This window comes from Triturus cristatus, chromosome 9 (genome assembly GCF_964204655.1).
Source record: "Triturus cristatus chromosome 9, aTriCri1.1, whole genome shotgun sequence".
NCBI classification, from domain to species: domain Eukaryota; kingdom Metazoa; phylum Chordata; class Amphibia; order Caudata; family Salamandridae; genus Triturus; species Triturus cristatus.
This window is the reverse complement of record NC_140592.1, coordinates 372,331,382-372,354,745: the sequence shown is the minus strand read 5'-3', so window position 1 is coordinate 372,354,745 and position 23,364 is coordinate 372,331,382. Positions and strand designations below refer to the sequence as shown.

Here is a 23,364-nt window from a genome sequence, read left to right as displayed (position 1 = left end):
ATACTTCTTAACATCATTCCCCTTGACCCCTTCTGGAACCCCCAAAAATCGTAACTTCTTGCAGTGTTGCCGGTTTTCTTGCTCTTCCATTTGCCACATCATGCCCTTGACTAGCCCTTCATGAGTCACACCCTGAGATTTGAGGGCCGCCACTTCTGTTTTGAGGTTCTCCGTACGAATTTCCACAATTGCTATTCTCTCTGCAATGTCAGAGAGGGTTTTACTAACTTTCCTGATGGCACCCTTAAGATTTTTAGCAGCAAGTCTGACTCTACGATTATCACTTTTAACTTCCTCCTGTAAGCTTTTGATGTATTGCAGAATCATTGCTGGAGAGGGATCCCGCATATTTCCGGATTCTGATGTACAAAACACACTTGCCATAGCAGACTTCGCCAGATCTCTGCCATTTTTACCCCCTCCTTCCTCTGGGGCGGAAAGCTGTAGGGCGGAATAATCCCACCTCAGATCCCCCGCACTGCCTCAGTCTGTTGTTTCCCGTAGGCTCTTCTCTTTCTTTCTCTCCTTTTTAGAGATGAGACCTTCTTTGCCTTAGGGGACTTGCCAAATCGTCTGGTCTGGAGCTGCTGTTAGAATTGGCTGCCCTCTCTACACTAGAAGTTGCTATGCTGGCATCAGAAATATCTGACTCATCTGTCCAAGAATAACATTTCTCAGTCACATAAGAGGACATAGCTCGACCTCTGGAGTATTCACTGTTTTACCCTTGGTGGCTATATCAGCCAGAGGCTACACCGTACTAGGTGTTGTCGAATCACTTGCCTCGTCAGTGTTGTCCCCATTCAAGGGACCTAGATGATGGGCCATTCCTTCTCCTTTACGTGGAGCCTCTAAGACAGGCTCCATTAACTTGCATTAATGAGCCCGATTCAGTTTCCACTGCTCCCCCTAAGCCCTTGCTCCCTTCTGAGCGCGGTCCTTCCACCAAATAGGCTTCTCACTAACAGTGTTAAACTTGGTAGCGGGTTCAGTTCCACGCCCCCTCTCCTGCCCATCAGAGAGCATTTGAGCAGCTCCTGAAGGAAAAAAACGAATTAGCAATTAAGAGTTGAGACCCTTGTACATCCCGAGGATGTCCGCTGAGGCGCTTTTTTCACTGTCTCACACTTATCTCCTTAACGGTTCGGCTGTCAGCCTTCTTGTTGCAGGTCTGAGTCTCACTTCGTGGGAAAGGCTGAGCAGTCACCATTGTTAAGGAAGCAGCTGCAGTCGAGGGGGCAGACCATTGTTAGCAACTCTGCCACAGTGCCCCGCCATTGCCATCAAGGGACGCCCCTGCTGGAGACAGGAGGCAAAACAGTCGGCCTCCGAACCAGCGTCGTAAGTCCGCTGCCGGGAACAACAAAAAGGGTGAAGATGCACCACGAGCGCAACTTGCGCCGACAATCCTCCTGCAACTCTGATTCCGGCAGTTGACCTCCAGGGTCTTAATGCAGGAGCAGATTCCACCCCACATGTTGCTTTCCCATATGATCGGCGAGTTTGAGGGCTGGAGATTCGGCTGCAACAGAGGTTAGAGTGGTGGCTTCACTCAAACGTCATCTTGCCCTCTTCACTGTCCGGCACACCTGACGGGGGCAGACTTTTCCACTGCAATCCTTTCTTTTGTATGGCATGTATCCTCTTCACTCAAAGAAGATTCTAAGGAACAATGCCTCCTCTTCAGTGAACTTTTCTCCTCCATGCTTTAAACAACACTGAACATTTTTGCAGAAGCTGGATATATACATATAGCCAGTCCTTACCCCTAGCCAATGACAAACAAGAAATGACACTATCAATCCAATTCCTTGATACACCAGTTCCCTTTTCTTTAACCATTTCCTTTTGTTCACTCTTTTTAAAACAGAAAAAGCAAAAATACCAGCTCAGTGCTCTGGGAATCTACAACTAAACACCAGTAGCTTAAAACACATGTGCCTGCTGCAGCCAGAAATCGACAAACGCTACCAAGGAGACATGTAGTAATCTTGAGCAGCACACTGCACGGCATGAAACCAGAAAGACACCATTGTCTTGTAATGCAGCCTGCATGGAGAACAGGGAAAATGCGCATGACAGTCATTGCACACTTAGGAGTATTCTACCACTCCTCCCCTGCTCTGCAGGACCGCCCCCTCACGCAAGCTGCAGCAGCAAGAGGACAAAATAAGATGATAATAACATTACGTTATTATCATTTGATGTTTTTCTTTCTTTTGCTGCTTCATAGCATTGGGGCAACGCTCCTCCGCCTTAGTGGGGGAGCCGTCACTATGCTATGGAGAATGCACCATTATTTCGCCCTCAGTAATATATATGACTCGGTGTATGATGTTTGATAATACACGATGAAAAGGGATTGAGTCTTTGGAATTGGGAGGAGGGACTTCTACTGTTATCAAAATTCGGCACAAATATCCAGAAAGGTTCTGTCTGTATGCTACTGTTGTTTTGTGTTTTATTGTACAAGTGCCAATAAAAACTTATACAAATAAATAAATCACCAGAAAAGTAACCACCTCTTTTCGTTGGCTTATGTTGGGTCTCATTTTAATCTTGAGAAATATGTTTATAATATTTGCTCTAATAAAATATGTGCACTTTTTATTTATATCATCTATATTTAATTGATTGAGGTCATCTTAATGGGCCATGCGCTACATATAGTGGTTTTAACACAGAATGTCTAACTCCTCCTGATTGTCATGGTTCTCACAAGTAAGCTCCACTTTTTTGCTTGATGGTGAGGATGTCTTTATTTCAGCCTGTAAATCATTCGAAATAGATGGCAGCAAAAGGCTGTCATTGGGTATACTTCAAAGTGAAGGGCCTCCTTGACAATTATTGTCTGCTATGTAAGTTCCAGAGTGTATAAGGATTCTGAGGTTCTGGTGTCCTCTACAGCGGCAGCAGCAATACATATGGTACCTCGGCCGGGAGAATCGAGGCTCTCCGACGCTGCTCTAGTAAATAAAAGTGTGGCTTGGTAATTTCTTTCCTTCCCCTTGTTCAGCCATGATGATATCTGTTGAGTCGATGTTAGAGGTTGGAGGTAGGCTTGAAGGAAGGGCTGATAGTGTAGTTGGGGGAGGGACCATGTGCTCACCAGGCCTCCTTCTTCTCTGTCTGGTAAGCGGGGTTTCAAATCTTCCACTGGTTTGGCAGCCTTTTTCAGGAATAAAAGGTATAGCTTCAGCTGGCTGCCTATCTGGGCGCTGCTCTGTTTTTTACTTTTATTTAATTTTCTTGCGGTTTTTCTTGGACAGGAATGGCGCAAAACTCACATTGTTGTCTTATTTATTATTTCCTGACTGGAGGCGGAGTTTGGGTTTGCTTTACCTTCCTCAGTGACGGTTTCGTTAGTTGTTGTTACTTGTGGCGTACCTCCCAACTCACACCCTTCATTAGATGTTTTTAATGTGTTTTTTTTCCACTGGCCTTAAGGGAAATCTGCATGCGCTATGTGACTAGCGACATTAATGGCTTCCTCTTTTTCTGCTGCATTTGGGATTAGACAGCCTATTTCAATATGCAATTGAGGTAGAGTTAAATCCATTTGCAAGTCCTGTGGTATTGAGTTCCCTGTGATGATAATTTCTCTGGTTTGCGTAGCTTTATTAATCGCACTGTCCATGCAGCCAGGCGAGCTAAATGAATGGGAGACGGTAGCTGCCTTAACATCTTCTACAACAAATTGTAAGATGAGTGGGATTCCTTCTAGCTTTAATATGATATAAAGGTGCAGAAAAAAGCATATGGTTGGTGGGTCCAAGGTTGTTGTTTGCACTCGAGCTACTAATGAATTCAGATCCTTAAGCTTGGAGTCAGTCCCCTCGACCAAAGACTGCAATTCATGTGGAGCGGCTAGTTGTTTTTCCATGATCGCATTTAGCCTTGATAGTGCTGTAATCATTACATTCAATGCAGCCGAAACTTCATACCAATTGGTCAAGTCATTCCTTTAATCATGCAGAATTGAATGCCCGTTTACTCACCAGTAATCTTCATTACTCTGAGTTCTGGTCTTCCCATTCCATTCCAGAGACCGTCCCTCCTGCCCTGTTTCTGTCTCTGGTGATTATCTGTGTTTTTCTTCTTGGGTTTCTTTGGTATTCTAAGGGTATATGGATAACGCACTTCCCTCTTTATGCATGCCGGGTCAGGTAGGCAGCACCATATTGGGGGAAGAATTCAACTTAGCTAGGTAATGGGTTTCTGCAGGGCAGACAAGCTGCTCCTTGGTAAGGAATGGGACAGGAAGATGGATGAGGAGGTAGAGTTGGTTTTGGACTTTTCTAGAGCAATTTCCACCCAGGGCGCGTTTGAACTAGAGGTGAAAAGCTGTTTGTCACTGACTTATTAAGCACTCCTGTTGGCTTCCTGGTTGGGGCAGAATGCATGTCTTCTGCTTTTAGATTCACAGAGTCAAAACAGAGGCCCGCTGCTAGCCAAGAGACTCGGAGGACACTGGTAAGGGCTAATGGAGTGGCAGGGAATTCTGCACACAGGTCGGGTTCAGTCAGTTGGTTGTCTTCCTTATCTGTCCAAATCAGATTGGATTTCCCCTAAGACAAAGGTTGCCTCTTATTAGATTCTGCTTCATATGCCCGTTTTCTTTGGGGTGTTTCTGCCTCCATGGGTGCGGTGCCATTACTTGTGTAAGGAATACAATTGGAAGCCCAAGAACGACTGCGAAATGATTATTTTCAAATTAAAGTTCTTCAGTTGGCTGCCCTATCTAGAAGCCTCTTTACACGCAGGGCCTTTTTAGTGATCGCTGCTCTTGTTGCGTTCCCTTCTCTTTGTTTCTAATTCGCTACTGCGTGGACATCATCTTTAAAGCTCTGTTGATATTTCTTCTTCATGCCTTCTGTGGGATGGGCGCTTTTATAATACCCCCCCATTGTCAGCCTTTCCTGAAATTAGCCTAGATTTATCAGATTAGACGCTGTTTCTCGACGTGCTCTGCTGTAATTATAGCGGATGGTCAAAGTCGAGTACAGCCTGCGATGCTTGCTTGTTATGGGACTCTTGAAAAGTAGTCTTCGGAATGCGCTTGATGCTGCTTCCAGTGTTGCCAGATTTTTAGACCCGTCCCAAGCCCAAAGCCGCTCAAATATAAGCCCAAAACAAGCCCAATCAGACCAGTTCCAGCCCAAAAACCAGCCCAAATTAGCAAGTCTCCAATTATGCACAAATTGTCATCTGAAACAATTTTAACGACAAATATACATTCTATTCAATATACAGATGGTGGGAGGGTGTTAACTGGGCACCTGCCTTAATGCTATTAATTTTTAAGACCAGTTCTCACTGCGACTTCTAAGAGCCCCTGCAGCTCCACTCTGCCTATTGCTTAAAGATTCAGCACCCCCCCCCCCCCGAAATCAGCTCCAGTTCGAGCGGCAAACAGTGTGCGTCAGTGCGCGCCTTGGCATCAGCAACGTGGTGAAGCACGGAGTATCAGATCCATGCCAGGACAGTGGTAAACAGACGCATGCGGTGCTGCCAGCAGGTGCGTGCGAGGTTGGGTGGCCCCTGCACGACTGTTTTGGAAGCTGGGCTGGTCTACGAACAACCGATGTGGTCAGTTTTGGTTTGGGTGTTAAAACACTCTTTACCTACGTCAACTTCCTGGCATCTATTAATATTCATCACTTCCTACAAATAGGGTGACCAACTGGCATGGGTGCAAATTCAGGACGGGGAGTGTAAAAATTCAGGACAAAGGGTCAAAATTCAGGACAAAAATTCAGGACGGGAGGTCAAAATTCAGGACAAAACTTTGGGACAAAAGGTACGTTTTACAGACACATCAAAGGTGGTCACGTAATAGTGTATAAGTAATTCCATCTATATCCAAACATTAATCCACTTGAAAATGTACGTATCTTTCCATCCATCATTTCACTCATCCTTTCATCCACCCTTTCACCCTATCCATCTGTACACTCATCCATCCACTCTTCCACCCAACCATCTACTCATCCATCCAGCCATTTATCCACTCACTCACCCATCCAGCCATCCTTTCACTTACTCATCCATCCACCCAGTTACTCATCCTACCACCCAGTCCCCTTTTCAGTCATCCATTCATCCTCCCTTTCTCTCTTCTTTGACCCTTTCACTTAGCCATCCTTCCTTTCTTCGATCCACCCATACTTCAACTCATCCACTCATGAATCCATCCATTGACCCTATCACTCATCCATCCATTCACTCATCCATCCACCCTTTCACTCATCCATCCATCCACCTGTCCAGATAAGTCTGCGGGGAGGGCTCAGGATGCACCGCACTGCTGGGGTTTTACCTGCCAGCGTCGTGATATGCATAAAACGTAGGCATGGGCTGCTCTAATATGTAGCACGGCCTCCTGTAGGTGCACGCACAGGACCCTGGATGTACTTGTAAAAGTACTTATTTACAAGTGACGGCTGATGCCTGGTAGCGCAGGTCTGCCAAAGTCATTCAATGCCATGGCATACATGCCAACCCTCCCGATTCAGGCGGGAGACTACCGATTTCAAGGCTGGTCTCCCGCCTCCCGATTCAAGCATCCAGAAGCCCGATTGCTCGGGGTTTCAGCTGACAGGGCTTGGTATTGTGTAACGTGCTAATTCATCCAGCAATAGTTAGAGTGGCGATGCAGGGGCTCTAGTAGGGGTGTGAAACCAACAAAGCCTCATTCACATGCAAATGGTCTTTTAAAGACCTGTGAAGTACTGGGGTGCGGCTGTGTGGTGCCCGGGAAGCTATTTCAGCCCGGGCTGCCCCACACACGGTCACTGAGGCATGAAAAACATAAGATGAACGATCATGAAAGTTAGCATCACATTATTTAAATATTTTAAAAGGGAGCAGATGCAGATGCGATAGCAGGTATCAGTCAAACAAGCATTGATAGAATGAAGTTAGCATCACATTATTAATAAGGAAGCAGATGCAAATGCGATACAAGGCATCAATCAAAGAGCAATAATAGTCAGCCCCGATCCCCACACTTGACACCGCCGCACAGACACGCAGACTCAGTGGCGTCACTAGGGGGGTGCGGACCGCACCGGGTGACACCATCGCATGGGGGTGACACCGACAGATGGTGCCCTGTGTGACACAAGGCTTCGGCACTCATCACGTGTTCTCTCGGGCCGGTGAGAACCGTGTGACACAAAGCGCTATTTCCTCGTTCTCCCTACTGTCACACAGTGGAAATGATTTCAAAGTTGACAGGCTCGCACCTCTTTTCACCCACACGATGCGCTGGCTCAGGCCTGTGCCACCTTCGTGGGCACCGGAACTCCAAATAGCGAGTACCTGCACTTCTATATTTCTTTTTAAAGCACTGCACAACTACTCACCGCTCCACAAACCACGGAGCTATACACATTCTCTCAAAGGAAGCCATGCTTCACAGCTACAAACCTCTGACAGGTGGGAAACCCCGAAGGCTGACTGCATGACTGCGTGCGGGCACATCCTGGAGGGGGTTCCCAAACTGCCATGAAGAGTGCATTTTTCTTCTCAAAGCACACTGCCTGTTAGTGCATTGCTGGGATTAGATATAACACGGCAGCTTTCCAGGTTCCAATTCCAAATGTAGGGCCTAATGTGGAGAATGGAGGGCGGGATATACGGGGTCAAACATGGTAATATCCCAGATCCGCCGTACTGTAAGTGCCGAAGTCTATAAAGCAAAACTCCAAATAAGGCCCTTCGTTCTTTATGAAAGCGGACGGCATTTCTGTTGTTAAGGTCACATTATAAGTGTAACCAAAAGTCCCTGTCTGCAGATCTCCCAAGTAACACGCAGTGCGCACTCACTCCTTCAGTCATCAGTTTCACCTAATTTATCAATAAATAACTCGACCGTGAAAGCGTCCCTCCCCTACCTGAGACGATGTAGACAGACGCGAGGACAGCCTCATCAGCCGCCCCGGCATCTTGGCCAGCATGTCGACCACGGCGTTCGTCTCCAGCCCAGGGACACATTAGCCCGGAAGCGTGGGTGCTTCTCACCTTACACCAGATCGCTCCATACGGGGAAACAGAAGAGCCGAAGCCCCACCGCAGCCCGGCCGGCTGCCTCACCAGCACCGTGACGCACGCACGCAGGGGCTGGCCAAAAAATGATTCCCAGGGCCGTCATTGGTAGCGTTTTCGCGCGCTACTGGATTGACGGCCCTGGGGGACCCCCACATTGGCCCACGCACTCACGCAACGGACTCCTCGTGGTCGGCGCCCGCCCAGGCCACAAAATTGCGCACAACCATCCAAAAGTAGCCCAAAAAGTAGCCCCCCGCCAGGCATGGTTTTTTCCCGCACAACTGGGAAAAAAGTCACCCAATTGTGCGGGAAATAGCCCAATCTGGCAACATTGTCTAAAAGTAGTCTGCGGAATGCGCTTGATGCTGCTTCCGCTTTCCAGAACATGCTAGCGTACATGGCACGTGCTTGCGTACGGTCTCCATCAGTCACAGGCTGCAAAATAAAAGTTGCAATACGCAGGTTGGGGCCATAACAGCCTTTTGTGGCTGCTGCTGTACGGATGGTGCCTCTTGGCGCGAACTCCCTGCGTGCTCGGGCAGTGGCCGAGTCGGACTGCAGGCTCAAGCCGCACCTGCGCCTAGGCCGCTTCTCCGCACCTACAGAACTCAACCTTCTATGGCCTCCGCAGCTAACGCCGTGGCGCCCCCTGCCGCTGCAATAGGTCCCACTAGGAGGTTGCACCACAGGCACTGGATACCGCCTTTTACCTTGACCTCGTGCTTTTCGTCATGCTCCTCACTACCCACTGGTGCTCGGAGCCCTCCTTGGCTCGGTGGCCGAAACGCGGCAGAAGGGGCAGATGCGGCGACAGTCTGGGGTCAGCAGTCACCTGGGATCAGCAGACCGGCAGTTCGGACACCCCACTGTTTAGCATCCGTGCCTCTGACACCACTAGCACACCGAGGCCTTGCTCTCTGATGATGTCTTCTTGGACAAGAAGGCACGGCCCAGACAATTACAACTTATAGTGTGCAAGAGGCTGCTTTAATGATGTAAGTGCATGACAACAACTTAAACCTAAACATTCCTAGGTAATCTTCTGCGTTTCTTAGCGCTTTAATTTTTACTTTTCTCTAATAATGCGGCACGCTTTCTCTAAAAAACGTTTCTGGGCATACCTTGCACTTTTGATTGACAGAAACTGTTGGGTCTTAAGATGCGGGGAGAACTAGAATTGCTGGCTTTGTTGCAGATGTGGTGCGGGAGAGGGTCAGATGGGGAACCGAAGTGGATTGTTCCCATGGTCTTGATTGTGTCCTTGATGCTCACGTTGGCCCAGGTTGTCAGGGTGGTGTGGGCGGTGGGTTGTGGTGGGTCGGGGGCGGTGTGGTCGGCAGGGGTCATCCGGGGTCTGAAGCTGTCATAGATGTCGGTGATTTTCCGGTGAAAGAAGGTGGCGAGGGAGCCGCACAGGGCTTGCGATGGTGGGATGTCGTTGTCGTTGGAGCTGGGGTTGGAGAGTTCCTTCACGATGGTGAAGAGCTCCTTGCTGTTGTGTGCATTGTTGTCAAGGCGGTTTGTGAAGGAGGTTCTTTTGGCGGTCCTGATGAGGTGGTGGTGGTTGTGGGTGGCGTCTTTGTGGGCAGTGCGGCTGTCTGGCGCCTTGTCGCTGTGCCATATGTTTTCCACTTTCCGGCAGGTGCGTTTTGAGTCGAGGAGTTCCGGGGTGAACCAGCTGACTCTTCTGCTGGAGTCTCTGCTGGTGGGGTTTTTCAGTGGGGCGACGGTGTTGGCGCAGTCGTTCATCCAGCGTTCGAGGGTGAGTGCACCTTCATCTGGGTTGGTGGGGTTCATCGGAGGGTTGAGTGCGAGGCTTGTCTGTAGTTGTTCTTGGGTGACTTTGCCCCAGCAACTCCATGTGCTTCCACTGGTCTGTCTCCCTTTGTTGTATTAAAAGGGAGGGCGGCTGCCAATAGGTTGGTGTGTCACTGGATGTGTGATACCATGGATGTGCGCAAGAAGTCAGATGTAACCACCTAAAGAGAGTGTGCACAGAGTAAGTGTGTCTCCAAAGAGTGCAGTAGACTCTTGCACGTTAAAGTTGGAGATGTGGTGCGTGCGAGATTACCCGGGAACATTGCCAAAGGTCATTCGAAATTCTCTGGGCTAAAAAGAGTTGTGTGCGTTAAGAGATATGTGGTTCAGTTGGATGATGCCAAATGGTGGAATAAGGAGAAGTTGGCCATACAAAAGAGGTTAGATAGCTGTGGTAATGATCCTGTGACAAGAGATTCTCCTTCCTCCGAACAGGGGCCTCTTAGGTCCTGTAGGGTTGAGACGCAACCGCAATGGTTACGTGATTATGTGTCATAATGGTATCAGGACCCTACTGGATATATTTTTCTGGTTTCTTTATTGCAAATCCTTGTATTCTATTTACTCTCCTCATTGTATGTTTATACTGTATTAAGCTATGCCATGTTTTCCTTACCTATCTTGTGTTCTGTTGTTCCCTCATTTTGTATTATCTTTCTGTAAAAGAAAAAGGGGGAAGATGTGTTGGGTCTTAAGATGCGAGGAGAACTAGAATGATCATTGGAACATTGAATGATCATTCTAGTTCTGCACCGTGCCTACGGTTCTAGAGGGTGGCAGTTACTGGCTGCCCTGCAGGTCGTGTGTGTACAACTGCTTCTCAAATAAAGCCTCTTTCCTACCTCATCGTTGTTCCTGCCTCCTTCGTTACCACAACTTATCAGAAACATTCTTGTTTTTTTGTATCCGTTAGCAGAGATTAATGTTTCAACTTAAATCCTCACTTTTGCTCCTCCTAACACACATGAACTTTCTCTAACTTGAAGCTCGAGTTTGTGTAAACATTAAAGCCTTTACCTATCATAAATTTTTCTGTCAAGTTCATCGGAAAAGTACAAAAACAGCAGCAGAGGAGGAAGAAGAAAAATCGGACTTGGGTCCTTCTTGGGGATTCAGCAACTGAAGTCTTCAGGTAAGCGTTTCTCAGGGAGGGGCGTGAGGCATTATCAGTGGTGTGCAGGCGCCGAGCAAGGCGTGGCTTGGTGTGGCCTTTTATGCTTTGTCAAATACAATGGATACAGAGATCTCAGGATCTTGGGCGGTCTAAACAGAAGGTCCCAGGCTTTTTGAAGCACTTGAGTCTTGTCCAATGGATCTTACTACTCCTAAGGCTCATAATGTGTATGTGGTAATTCTTGTGGTATTGATGCAACATTGGGAGTGTGTGCATTTACCGCACTCTCTTCTCTATTGGCTGACCTACTCACCTACACGATAATTCCTCCAAACTCGTAGTGAGGAGACCCAGGTGCCACTGAGATGGGGGCTAGAGGGGGCTCGGGGGGGGGGGGGGGAATGTGTTGCAGAGAACTTGTTTGACTTGCTTGCTGTCGTGCCACCCTTCTAGGTATCAGCTTCATCCACAAAACAAAGGTACCAGCCCAATGATGCTTATTTTCTTTTATGCCTGCCTTCATCCGTTTTAACAGTGCTAAACCTTTTTAAGCACCTAGGGGCATACTATCAATAGACGGCGATAAATATCGCAAAGCGTGCTTGGCTCTTATTTATCGCCGTCTATCGCTGGAATTTAACACCCGGTTAACGCATTATTAACAACGCTTATCACCGAGGCGATAAAAAATCTGGCAAAAGTGGCGAAATGCAGTAATATCGCTGGAAATCCAGCGATAAAACTTCAACAATAGAGAAATCCTTGTTGATAGGGAAATGTGGACGTAGCCTTATAATCCACCTCCCATTATACAGATAGGCAAGTCTGACATTTTGCAGACGTTAGACACCGGCGATAACCGCGCTTAGCCCGCCTTTTTAAATCGCTACGCGTGTCCGGGACAGCCTTGTAAATATCCCGAAGGCCCGTTTGTGATATTTTACAATGCAGTTTTATGTTGCACGCCTACCTTGCATCTCATTAGCGATGCAAGGCTAGGCGGAAAGAAGCCGGGAGCTAAGGCAAGGAAACATGCGCTAGTGTGTCCTTGCTAATAAAGTGATAAAATTATCGCCGCTTTTCGCCCAAAAACGGACGCTAAAGCGGCGATAATTTTATCGGGGCCCCAAATCATTTTCACCTAAGTGAATGGCTAACATGTCCGGACATCTCTTGTTACCTAGAATTGGCAACAATTCCTTCTGCCGCATGCCCCCTTTTCATGCCATACTACTTTTACCTATGGCTCCCAAAACCCAAATGTTCTTTGAAGCTTCTCCTTGCCACCTGTATCTGCATTCTCTTCTCTTACATACCTCCTGTAACAATCTGATGACTGCCTTCCTAGACCCATTATCTTTTCTCTGGGACAACCGCTTTCCCCAGGCTCCACCGCCTCCCCTATTCTAAAGACATTTGTCCTGTAGTCTGCAGCTGGCAACCCCATTTTCCCCAGTGCTTTTCGAAGCAACTGATAAGCTGTCACCCTCTCCTCGTCCATATGTAGGAACACCTGATCCGACCTGCTCTACGTCTGCGCTCTCAGGCTATGGCACCTAAAAACCAGGCAAAAAAGTTGCACTTGAAAACTCTCAAACATGACCTTCAGGGGGGGCGTGGCCAAGATGGCGATCTAGACGGTCGCTTGTTCCAGAGGCTCCTCACGCCTGGCTCCTTCCTCCGACTATATCTTAGCAGTAATCCCCCACCTGGACGTCACGGACACCGGCGAAAAGTGAGGAAGAGAGGCGGCATTCATGAAAGCGCAAAAGAAGAAGGGTTCGCTCTCATTAAGCGGGTTGACCTTCTGAGGACGAGCGGCTCTGAAAGCAAATGGCGCCCGGGTTGTCCAACATCTAGAGCTGCTGTTGGAGCGACACCAGGAGTGGCGGCAACAGTGTGGCTGGCCTGAGAGGGGTGAACGGTCTGACTTGACTGACTAGAACCCGTGGCCTCCACAGCGACGAGAGCACAGCGGGGACCGTCGAGCTGCTCGGAGCTGCTCTGAGAACTGCATAGGGGCATCCCCACCGCTCGCTGTTGGGAGCGCATCGCGAGAGGGCCCAGGGACGGGCTGCACCAGACCTCGAGGTGAACAGCAGTGAACGCGGGGCGACAGACGGACCTGGATCCAACCCCTTCTACCACTAGACAAGGGAGGCACGGTAGGGTGGCAGTCTAGAAGCTACCGCCTTGGACTCTGGGCCCGGCACTGTGTCTAGGGGTGGCCAGGCACCGGCGGGCGGTGGCACACGGTGTGATCGTCCGGCGGTGGACCAGTGGAGCTCCCAGGCCTAGCGGCGCGAGTCTGAGATTCCTTTGAGCGCCCACCGGCCCCGGAGCATGTGAGGGGCTGATCCAACGGCGGCGCCACCCTGGGCGGAGTGGAGACTGCAAGGGCCGGTGTTGTTACTGCCCACCTTGGTGAGAGCTGGGGGCGTGTGGAGGGGCCCCGTCTTGCTTGCCCCAGTTTTTGGTTGTCCAGCAGAGGGTGACCGTCTCAAGCCTACAGTACCTTGCTGCCCTGGTGTGCTGCGTGCCTTCCCAGACCTGGGGAAGTAGCCCGGACTCTTAGACTTTCCTGCGGCCTCCATCCCACCTACACGGCAACTGGGGGGAAGCTCCTGCATTGGGGCGGTGGGCATATTGAGGACGCGCGCTGCCCGTCTGTACTCCAGACACCTGCTAGGAGGGGTTCCTGTCTGGGCAGCGCGAGGCACGTTGTCCCTGCCACGGTGTTCGGCCCACTGCCCTGCCCGCTCCCGCCTCTTCACGCCTGGAGGCTCAGCCTGCGGAGTGTTCTGGTCTCGGCCTGGTTGGGACCTGGGCCGGGGGCCCTCATCCTTGCTAGACTCCTGGGACAAGCTCCCCTGTCACGCACTTAAGGCCTTTGGAGCTCCCCTGCGGGTGTGGGGCTTTTACAATAGGCACCATCCGCGAGCCTTGAGATCTGGGTCTGCTGCCCTGGCATTGGAGTCCCGGAGGGTGCCACCCCAGTTGGGAGATTCTCCAGCGGTCACCTCGGTCCTGTTGGCGCTGTACCTCGCCTGGGCAGGGGCTTCTCGTCGGGCTGTATGCCCCAGTATTAGTCGTGGGGTGCCCCCCAACTTGTCTGAGCCTCCGACCTCGCCCTTGCTGGGGCCCAACTCCTGCCCCTCCGACGGTCCACCCATTGTCCTGAGGTTAGTCAGCGACCTGTGGGGGCAGTGGATCTTGACCTTTCTGACATTCTGTAGGGCGTGTCTAGGCGGACCCTGCACGTGAGATCACGGCTGCGACCCCTAAGCCTTCCCTCTTTACCAGTGGCGCTAGCATGGCCAACATGCGGAAGAAAGGAGACCGTTCTTTAAAAGACATGCTCACAAAAGGGGCAGCTGCTGGATTTGGGAGAAGCCCTACCCCGTCCCTACCGACGCAGTCCCCTCGACAGGAAGAGGCGGTGAGGTGCGAGAAATTCGCAGAGACGTGGATGAGCTAGGGGAGCATGTTGCCGCCATTGAAAGCGAGGAGCATTCTAAATCTGAAGAACTGGAGCAGCTGCAACAGGAGGGCCTTCGGTTTAGGGATCAGCAGGTTGACCTTCAGGCGCACGCAGAGGACCTCGAAAATAGATCTCGACGCAACAACAGCCACGTGCGGGGGTCCCTTTGCAAGCGGAAGGGGCCAACGTCACTGAATATCTCCAGGGCCTCTTTCGAGATATTCTGGGGGCTGACCAGGACTTTGAAATCCGCATCAATCGCGCCCACAGGGTGGGACTTGGGAGAAGGGCGCCGGCTCCACCCCCAGATATCTTGGCCTTCTTGCCGGACTTCCCCCTTAAGGAGCGCATACTGAAGGAAGCTCGCATCAAGCAACCACTCATGTAGGTTGGGGGGGATGGGGGTGGGCGTTGCGGGGCAGGGGGACGGGGGATACCGGAGTGTGGCCACAGGGGGTCCACTTAGGCAGGTAGCTCCCCGGCCCGGGAGCTTGAGGGGGGCGAAGTCGCCGAGTCACCTTTTTACACGCACTTCCAGCCGGTGGTCACCGCGCACACCCCCACAGACCTGCTATGTCTCCCATGACAACCCAAGTCCTCACTCTCAATGTGAAGGGGCTGAATAACCCCATTACGAGGCGGGCGATCCTGAGTTACTTGGAGAATTCTGGGGCCTCGATTTGCCTGTTGCAGAAAACGCATCTCCTACCAAAAGACTGGCATAGGATGAGTTCTCGTGCATTTCCTCACCAATTCTATTCCTCTAGGCCAGATAAGAAAGGGGGGGTGGCTATATTAGTAGCGAGACACTTTCATGGTAGCATTGGCGACAAAATAGTGGAGATAAAAGGAAGGCTACTAGCGTACAGGGTCTGGGTGGGCGGTACCCCTGTTGTAGTGGGCTCCCTCTACGCTCCCAATTCTGGGCAGGAACCCTTCTTCATAGATGCCCTATCCGAAATACTCCACCACCATGATCGGCATATTTTAATTGGCGGCGACCTCAACTTGGTCATGGATCCCGATAGAGACAGATCTGGTCGGCGACACGGGGGGCGGGGGCGATATCGAGTGTGGGGAGGGATTGGCTACAGAGTAGGGGGCTGATGGATCTTTGGCGAGCAGCTCATCCTCACAGCACTCACTATTCATTTTATTCCCATGCGCACCAAACGTATGCTCGATTGGATCATTTTCTGGGGACGCCCGACCTTCACGCTCTGGTTGGCACTGTGGAGATTGTTCCGGCGGCCCTGTCCGATCACGATGCGGTGACGATTTCGCTCGACCTTCGCCCCTTGCGCCGTCTGGGGGGGCAATGGCGTCTCCGGGAGTCTCTTCTACAGCGCCCTGAGGTCACAAGGCAAGTGAATAAATGTATCACTGACTACCTGTCGCTCAATGACTCCCCTGCCATCCCCTTGACTGGACTATGGGGAGCCCTTAAAGCGGTGGTGAGAGGGGAACTTATAGCCATATCTGCGGCGGATAACAAGGTCCGTAAAGAGAAACAGGCAGATATAGCGGCCAAAGTGGTGGAGCTTGAGAGGGTACACTGTCGCACTGGGGCCCCGAGAATCTGGCGGCAGCTGAAAGCGGCTCAAGCCCAACTGGCTGGCCTGGATTTGGATAGGGCGGAATATGCCGCTCTACGACTCAAACACTCATACTACGTCGGGGGGTACAAGACGGGGAGGCTTCTTGCGAGCAAACTCCGAGCTAGGGCTCAGCGGTCTAAAATCGAGGCCCTTCGCACTCCGGCCGGTGAGCGGGTTTAATGCGATGAACAAATCGCAGATACTCTCCGTGCATTCTATGCCACTCTGTATAGTAGTGACCTTCCAGTCGATGGCTCGGGGGAAGCGTACCTCAACCAGGCGGCGGTAACCGCTTTAAACTAGTCTGGCGATGCAGCGTTAGATGCGCCAATCTGGGTCGAGGAAGTCATTAGTGCAGTCTCTTGCCTCAAACCCCTGAAGACCCCGGGACTGGATGGGTTTTTGGCGGGTTTTTACAAAGCCTTCTGCCAGCCTATAGCCCCGATTTTAACTCGCTTGTTTAACTCCTTCGAAGGACCGGGTTCTATCCCGATGGATATGCTGGAAGCCGATATCGTGGTGATCCCCAAACCCGGAAAGGACCCCACTCAGTGCGTGGCTTACCACCCCATCTCCCTACTTAACCTCGACCTAAAGTTGTTTCTGGGCATCTTGGCTGCTCGCTTGGGCCCCCGCTTGCCGGGCATTATTGAACTCGATCAATCGGGGTTTATACCCAATAGGCAAAGCAGTGATAGCACCAAGCGGCTGATGCATTTAATAGACAAAGCTCATTATATGAGGCTGGACGCTCTGTTGCTTTCAGTTGACGCTGAGAAAGCGTTTGACAGGGTGGATTGGGGCTTCTTAGATCAGACGCTACAGCGCTTCGGCATAGGAGACCGTTTTAGGGCCTGGGTTGCGAGCTGCTACGACCGACCCACTGCGACGATCCGGGTGAATAGGATTAGTTTGCAGCCATTCGATATCAGACGGGGCACAAGACAGGGGTGTCCTCTTTCACCTCTGCTCTTTGCGCTATATATCGAGCCCCTAGCGCAACGGATTAGGGACAACCCCAACATCTCGGGTATTCCCTTTGGGGGGGAGCGTCACATCGTCAGTTTATATGCCGATGATATTTTGGCGACCCTTGAAACTCACAACCGATCGGTCCCAGCGTTTTTACAGGAGTTGACTGATTTTGGCAAGGTATCAAGCTTTAAAGTTAATGTGGGGAAATCAATGTGGCTGCCGTTGGGTCTTAACGAGAACAATCTCAAGAGCACCTTTCCAGAACTCGGGGGCGTGCGACTGCAACCTGAGCTCCCCTACCTAGGGATCATTCTAACCCCGTCCACGGATCAGACAATAGCTTGAAATTATTCCCATCTCCACTCCCTAATCACGTGCGATCTTCGCAAATGGCGGTCCCATCCTCTGTCGCTGTTGGGCCGCGCAGCCGTGGTTAAAATGTCCATTTTGCCTAAAATATTATACATTTTTCAGACCATCCCGGTGGGACCTCCCATGCGCTATATCCACTCGCTCCAACGGGAGCTACACCATTTTATCTGGGCAGGGAAACGCCCACGAGTGCGTCGAGAGATTGCCTACCGATCTCCGGATGACGGGGGCTGGGGATTCCCCACCTATTGACTTACTACAAGGCGGCGCAACTCCGATACCTCGTTGAATGGAGTAGGCCTGAATCAGAGAAACGATGGCTATTTCAAGACAGGGCGATGGCCGGTCTTTCCTTGTGAAAGGTACCATTCCTGAAGCCTTCGGATAGACCAACATATCTTAACAAATCTCCTGTCACTCGATCGGTGGTGCGGGATTGGGACGCGGTGGCGACCCGGCACCATCTCACCTCCTTCTCATTGCCACTTACGCCCCTATTCGATAACCCAGCCTTCCCTCCCGGCCTTGATGCACGGGCATTCCCAGAGTGGCGGGCTTCGGCCTGTAAGTCTGCTGGGCATCTATTTGATATTGACGGCTTCCTCCCATTTGCTGAGCTGACTGGCTGGCACGGCATTAAACATCCCAAACGCTTCCAATATTTCCAACTCCGCCATTGGTTAATGCACCCCGACACGCGGCCTCTGGTTAGCAGACATCTCACGACCTATGAGAAATGGCTTTTATCGAAGCACTCTGACCGCCACTTGATATCTGAACTTTATCGTCGGTTACGTTCCCCGGCCCTCCTGGAGCGCTCTGCTGGGCAGCGCCGATGGGAGACAGAGCTAGGTAGGAGTCTTTCCTGGAAGGAATGGCAACAGATCTACTATAGAGCTAATCATACTGCCAGAAACACAGCGAGTAGGAAAGCAGGGGTTAAAGTTGTCCTTTACTGGTACCTGATCCCGCCCCGCCTTAATAAAATTAGCGCAGACCGCAGCCCCACCTGTTGGAGGGGTTGCGATGAGGAGGGCACGTTGACGCACATCCTATGGGACTGTAGAGAGGTGATGGGGTACTGGACAGCAGTCCTTAATGATATAGATACTTATTTTGAAACTGAAATACCCCGCTTCCCTGCCTACACTCTGTTAGGGCTGCCTAATGCCATTACTTTTCCACTGAAATCTAATCGAGGGAAACAAATGGGGTTAGCACTGGGCGCAGCAGTACACCACATATTAGCGCTCTGGGGTACGCAAACTCGCCCGTCCCATACTGGGTGGTTACACAAATTGTGGTACATTATTGGGATGGAACGCATACACGCTACCCTATCTCATTCTTCAGATTCCTTCCGCACTATCTGGCGTCCTATCCTGGCGCTGCTGGCACATGAATTTAACGAAGTTACATATCTCAGATACCTCCGCCTGCTTAGACTTACCGATGCCCCATAGTCTCGGGATACAGCTTAGGGGCTGCCTCACCTCCGCACTTCCATAGCGCAGCTACACACGGGTATCTCGGGGGGGGGAGTGGGCGTTGGGTTAAGGAGGGAGGAAAGGGGGAAAAGGTGGGTGGGTTGTGACGGGGGGCTGAACTAGATACTGCTTGTTATTAGTATACTGTCTGTAGCCGCCTTCAGCGTTATAAGCCAGGATATGCTGCCTCAGCTATGTATTGGGGTTTGTTAGGCCGAGGGCGGGCAGTGCTGGGTCTGCTCCACTGTTATTCCACCTGCTTGAAATTAATAAATAAAGTTATTTTTAAAAAAACATGACCTTCAACCCTTGTGCCCTTTGATCTGACTTGGACTTCCTTAATGATATCATCTGATCTGACTTGGACTTCCTTAATGACATCATCAATGACAAGTCACTCATCTCCACGTCACCTCATTCAATACCCCCCTCTCTGCTCCCATCAATTCAGATACCTCAAATGCAGCAAAAAACAGGATGGCCATCAGTGCTGAAAATGGTACCACTGCATGTTTGTCACTGAAAACCACCTTCAGTATCCCCAACATCCTCCACATTAGTGACCACACCAGTGGCCGCCTCTTCCATTCCCCATTGCCCTGTTCCTGCACCCATCCTTTCAGGAACCTCTTACCTTGTTATCCTGCTGACAAGGCGTACCTGCCAATTTTCCTGCAGTTGTCACCTTTGACCATCCTTTCCTATTATTGTCCATCATAAAGTCAACCACATTCTCACGCCTCCACCACGCCTCCCTCTCTCATTTTCTCTTCCTTGCCCTGGATTGCAAACAATTCCCTCCAGAACTGCCTGCCTTGCCGACTCTGCTAAGGAGCCCACTAGCAATTGCAGCATCCTCTGTCTTCTTACTGCTACAGCGCCTTTCTAGTCCACACCTGTAGTTAGACCACGAAATCTGTGCCACTGAAAATGTGACAAAGTGTCCGCAATGCTGTTATCCACTTCAGCCTCATCTGCCAACCCCACCAAGAAAATTAAGTTGAAATGCTGCAAAAAAGGCCAACCATATCCTTAAACTCTCCTTCACCATCACTTCCGGGTCTCAGTCTATGATGTGGCAGTGATTAGCCTACCGATGACTTGTCCAGTCTCCTACAAACCTTTCTGCCCGCTCGCACCGATCTGCATGTGAAATTCAGATGCTCCAGTTACATCTCCTTCAGTTGCCCTTTCTTCTTTCGCAACATCTTCTTAATCAATGGCATCATCCCCTTTCGCTTTTCGCCTGACAGCCTTGCCTCCATTCTCACCGTATCAATCTCAATCCCCTTAAATGTCAGTGCTGTATTTGGCCCTACTATCTTGTCCTCTGCTAGGGGAACCAAGAAATTCTCCATGAGCTCCTTATCCAACATCTAGTGGCAGTCTGTGGAACTGGGAAATAAATCATCCTGGTAATGTTTTACTGCGTGTGTCCTGTAGCAAATGAGAACAGCCACTGTAGAAAGGAACTAAATATCTCAAACAATGCACAATATATGGACCATCCCATTGACAATGTGTTGTCCAAATACCATCTGCCTCCAAATGTGACACCTAATTGTTAAAAGTCAGCCAGGTGCACTGGCAACAATCTAAAGGCTGATTTGATGTCACTTTTAGTCAGCAACGCACCTGCCCCACTGTATTCATCAGGTCAATTACTACATGACTGTCACGTACTACACAGAAGTCAAGTCCTCTGAAATTTCACTGTTTACTGACTGACCCTCTGACCAAGATCGATGCTGTACTAATCTGAACTGTCCCCTCTCTTTTTTTAGGTACCACTCCTATATTAGTGACTACAGAGGCCTTTCCTTAAAGGGGCTCGCCATCCGTTCCTCCATCACCTCCTTATCCAATTTCTCCCTTACTACTTCAGTCTGCTCTTTTACCGACTTTCAACTTTCCGCCCTTTGCCTGCAGCGGGGGCCTGTATATTCCAGCTTAAACACCTATTTTTAAAACCCTCCCAACAGTAAAGTAGCATTCTCTTGTTTCTCTTACCACTGTAGCCAGTATTCCAGTCTGTGCACCTTAATTAGAGTTGAGCCTTTTCCTGCAAGTCCCTGCCCCGTGCCTGCCTCTCTGACCCTGAGACTGCCACAGCCGTCCTTGCATCCCTTGTGCTCCTTCCTCTAAACCCATGCAATGTATGACTGGGTGCCGGGCCACACATTTGGAGCACTCATGTCTAAACTAATAGTCCTCTCTGTTACAAAAGCCTTTGCTGAATGCCCAGTACACCCCCCTTGCCCTGGCTGCTTACTTCCTGCTTTTAGCACCCCTCCTTAGGTGGGACACCCGTGGAAGGGCCGGTACACTACTGGCAACCCACTGGATGTAAAGATTGTAGGCCCTGGTCTTGCAGAGCCCATTGTGTGTAAGCAGAGATCATTGTCCAACTCTCCCCATTTCCCTTCGTCATCCTCTGCCAACCTGGAAACAAAACTCCTCATCATACTTTACACATGCATACCGCTTGAACGTTATGTGCGCCTTTTGTATAACATCCATGTATTTAAACAAAGCAACACATCGCTAGAACTTTTTCACAGTAGAGGCTGGCATAAATAAAAAATGCTGCTGTCCAATTTTCAGTTGTTACCAGAACGCTAGGCTACTTAGCCAATTCATATCCCTTTCTTTGGACCCCTTTATTCACCCTCACGTCTCTAAATAGCTTTAAACACTTCCATGTATTCTCCTTTCCAAATTTTCTCTTTGGTAGTCCCCATCAAATGAGCCCCAAAGGCTTTGTTATCACCAAGTACGGCAATTTCTGGACCTTCAATTCTTTATTTTCCATTTTTTTCTTATTCTTGAATACTAGGTCAGCTGTGTCATTTTGTTTTCCCAACCCTGTCACTTTACCTTTGCTTGCACTCTTCTCTCCTTCTTCCCCGTCGTCTTCCCAACTCCTTTCTCATTTTTCCCTTCCTTGTCCCAGCTCGTCATGCTCTTTTCCTAGTCTTTCCCAATCCCCTTGTCTGTTACGTATGTACCTTTCCGTTGCCACACATGACCCCTGTGCTATGTTCGTCTCCCATGCTTCCCATCCTTGTAGGTGGTTCCGGAACGCTTGTCAGCCCACAAGGACCACTACGTTTTCTTTCCTGGAACATCGTGGGGCTAAAAAAAAAACTGTTGCTGCCTGAGTGGAACACCTTTATAGATGATCAAGACATCTGCTTGTTTCAGGAAACGTGGAGTATGGTGCCCCTTCATAAGCCCGGGTTCACCACCCATTATATCCCAGCCACTAGATCAGGGAAAGGCCGTCCTGCGGGGGGACTTCACATTTGGATTAATGTGCATCTTAACTGGGTAGTTTCCTTTCACCTAACACCCTCGATTGACATTCTGCACTTAACGATAAAAGGCTTAAAAACGATCCCAACTTAGAAATCTTTAATGTCTACGCCAGAGGCTCTTCTGGGGCTCAATTTTCTCCAACCATAGTATCATTAGAGAGTGAGTTATCTAAAACCAACCCCAAATCAGTTGTTATTGTGGCCGGCGATTTCAACTGTACATGTGAACCTCTTTGTACTTTGGACGTCTTGGGCACCGCGGACCAGGATACTAAATTTGCTATTCCTTCTCTTGGTTTGGCCCCCATTAAGAAATGGTCCCAAAGGGCAACACAATTGTGCGCCCTCACATTGGAGCACAACCTTAGAGCCGTCAATGGCAGATCACGCTCTGATATCTGTGGGGCCAATACATACAATAGAGCTAGCTGCCCGTCCAGGATAGATTATATCTTGCTGGACCTACGAGGCACAGGGTCAAGACTGATTTGCATATGGCCATGTCTAATCTGGGGTGGTGTAGTGGGCAAAAGAACGATGGATTTAACCCAGATCTCTTGACTGGGGGAGAATGTATGCATTGTCAGCATTCCGTCCATCATTTGTTTGTTGTAACGCTTTTCGCCCTAAGTGGGATGGGTATTCCCAGACGTGGGACCCGTGCTCACTATGCCACTGGAGTCAAGCTATCCTGGCTGATGACGGCTGATAGCCAGAAACCGGTCCTAGGATGCTTGATTCCGGTCCAGTGAAGACATGGCTTGGCAATTCGGGCTGGACTGTTCCCATGAGGCACAGGGTCAAGACTGATTTGCATATGGCCATGTCTAAACTGGGGTGGTGTAGTGGGCAAAAGAACGATGGATTTAACCCAGATCTCTTGACTGGGGGAGAATGTATGCATTGTCAGCATTCCGTCCATCATTTGTTTGTTGTAACGCTTTTCGCCCTAAGTGGGATGGGTATTCCCAGACGTGGGACCCGTGCTCACTACGCCACTGGAGTCAAGCTATCCTGGCTGATGACGGCTGATAGCCAGAAACCGGTCCTAGGATGCTTGATTCCGGTCCAGTGAAGACATGGCTTGGCAATTCGGGCTGGACTGTTCCCATGAGGCACAGGGTCAAGACTGATTTGCATATGGCCATGT

At 50.0% G+C, this 23,364-nt stretch overlaps 1 protein-coding gene across 1 annotated transcript in view; it reads left to right on the top strand.

Annotated features, from left to right (window-relative positions):
* The first annotated feature begins 10,934 nt into the window (after window positions 1-10,934).
* Window positions 10,935-23,364, top strand: part of LOC146797971 (cytochrome P450 2C20-like) — a 483,019-nt gene continuing 470,589 nt past the window's right edge. Inside the window, exon 1 of the mRNA XM_085625190.1 lies at window positions 10,935-11,002. The gene's annotated coding sequence lies outside the window, so the exon portion shown is untranslated. The remainder of the gene's footprint in view (window positions 11,003-23,364) is intronic.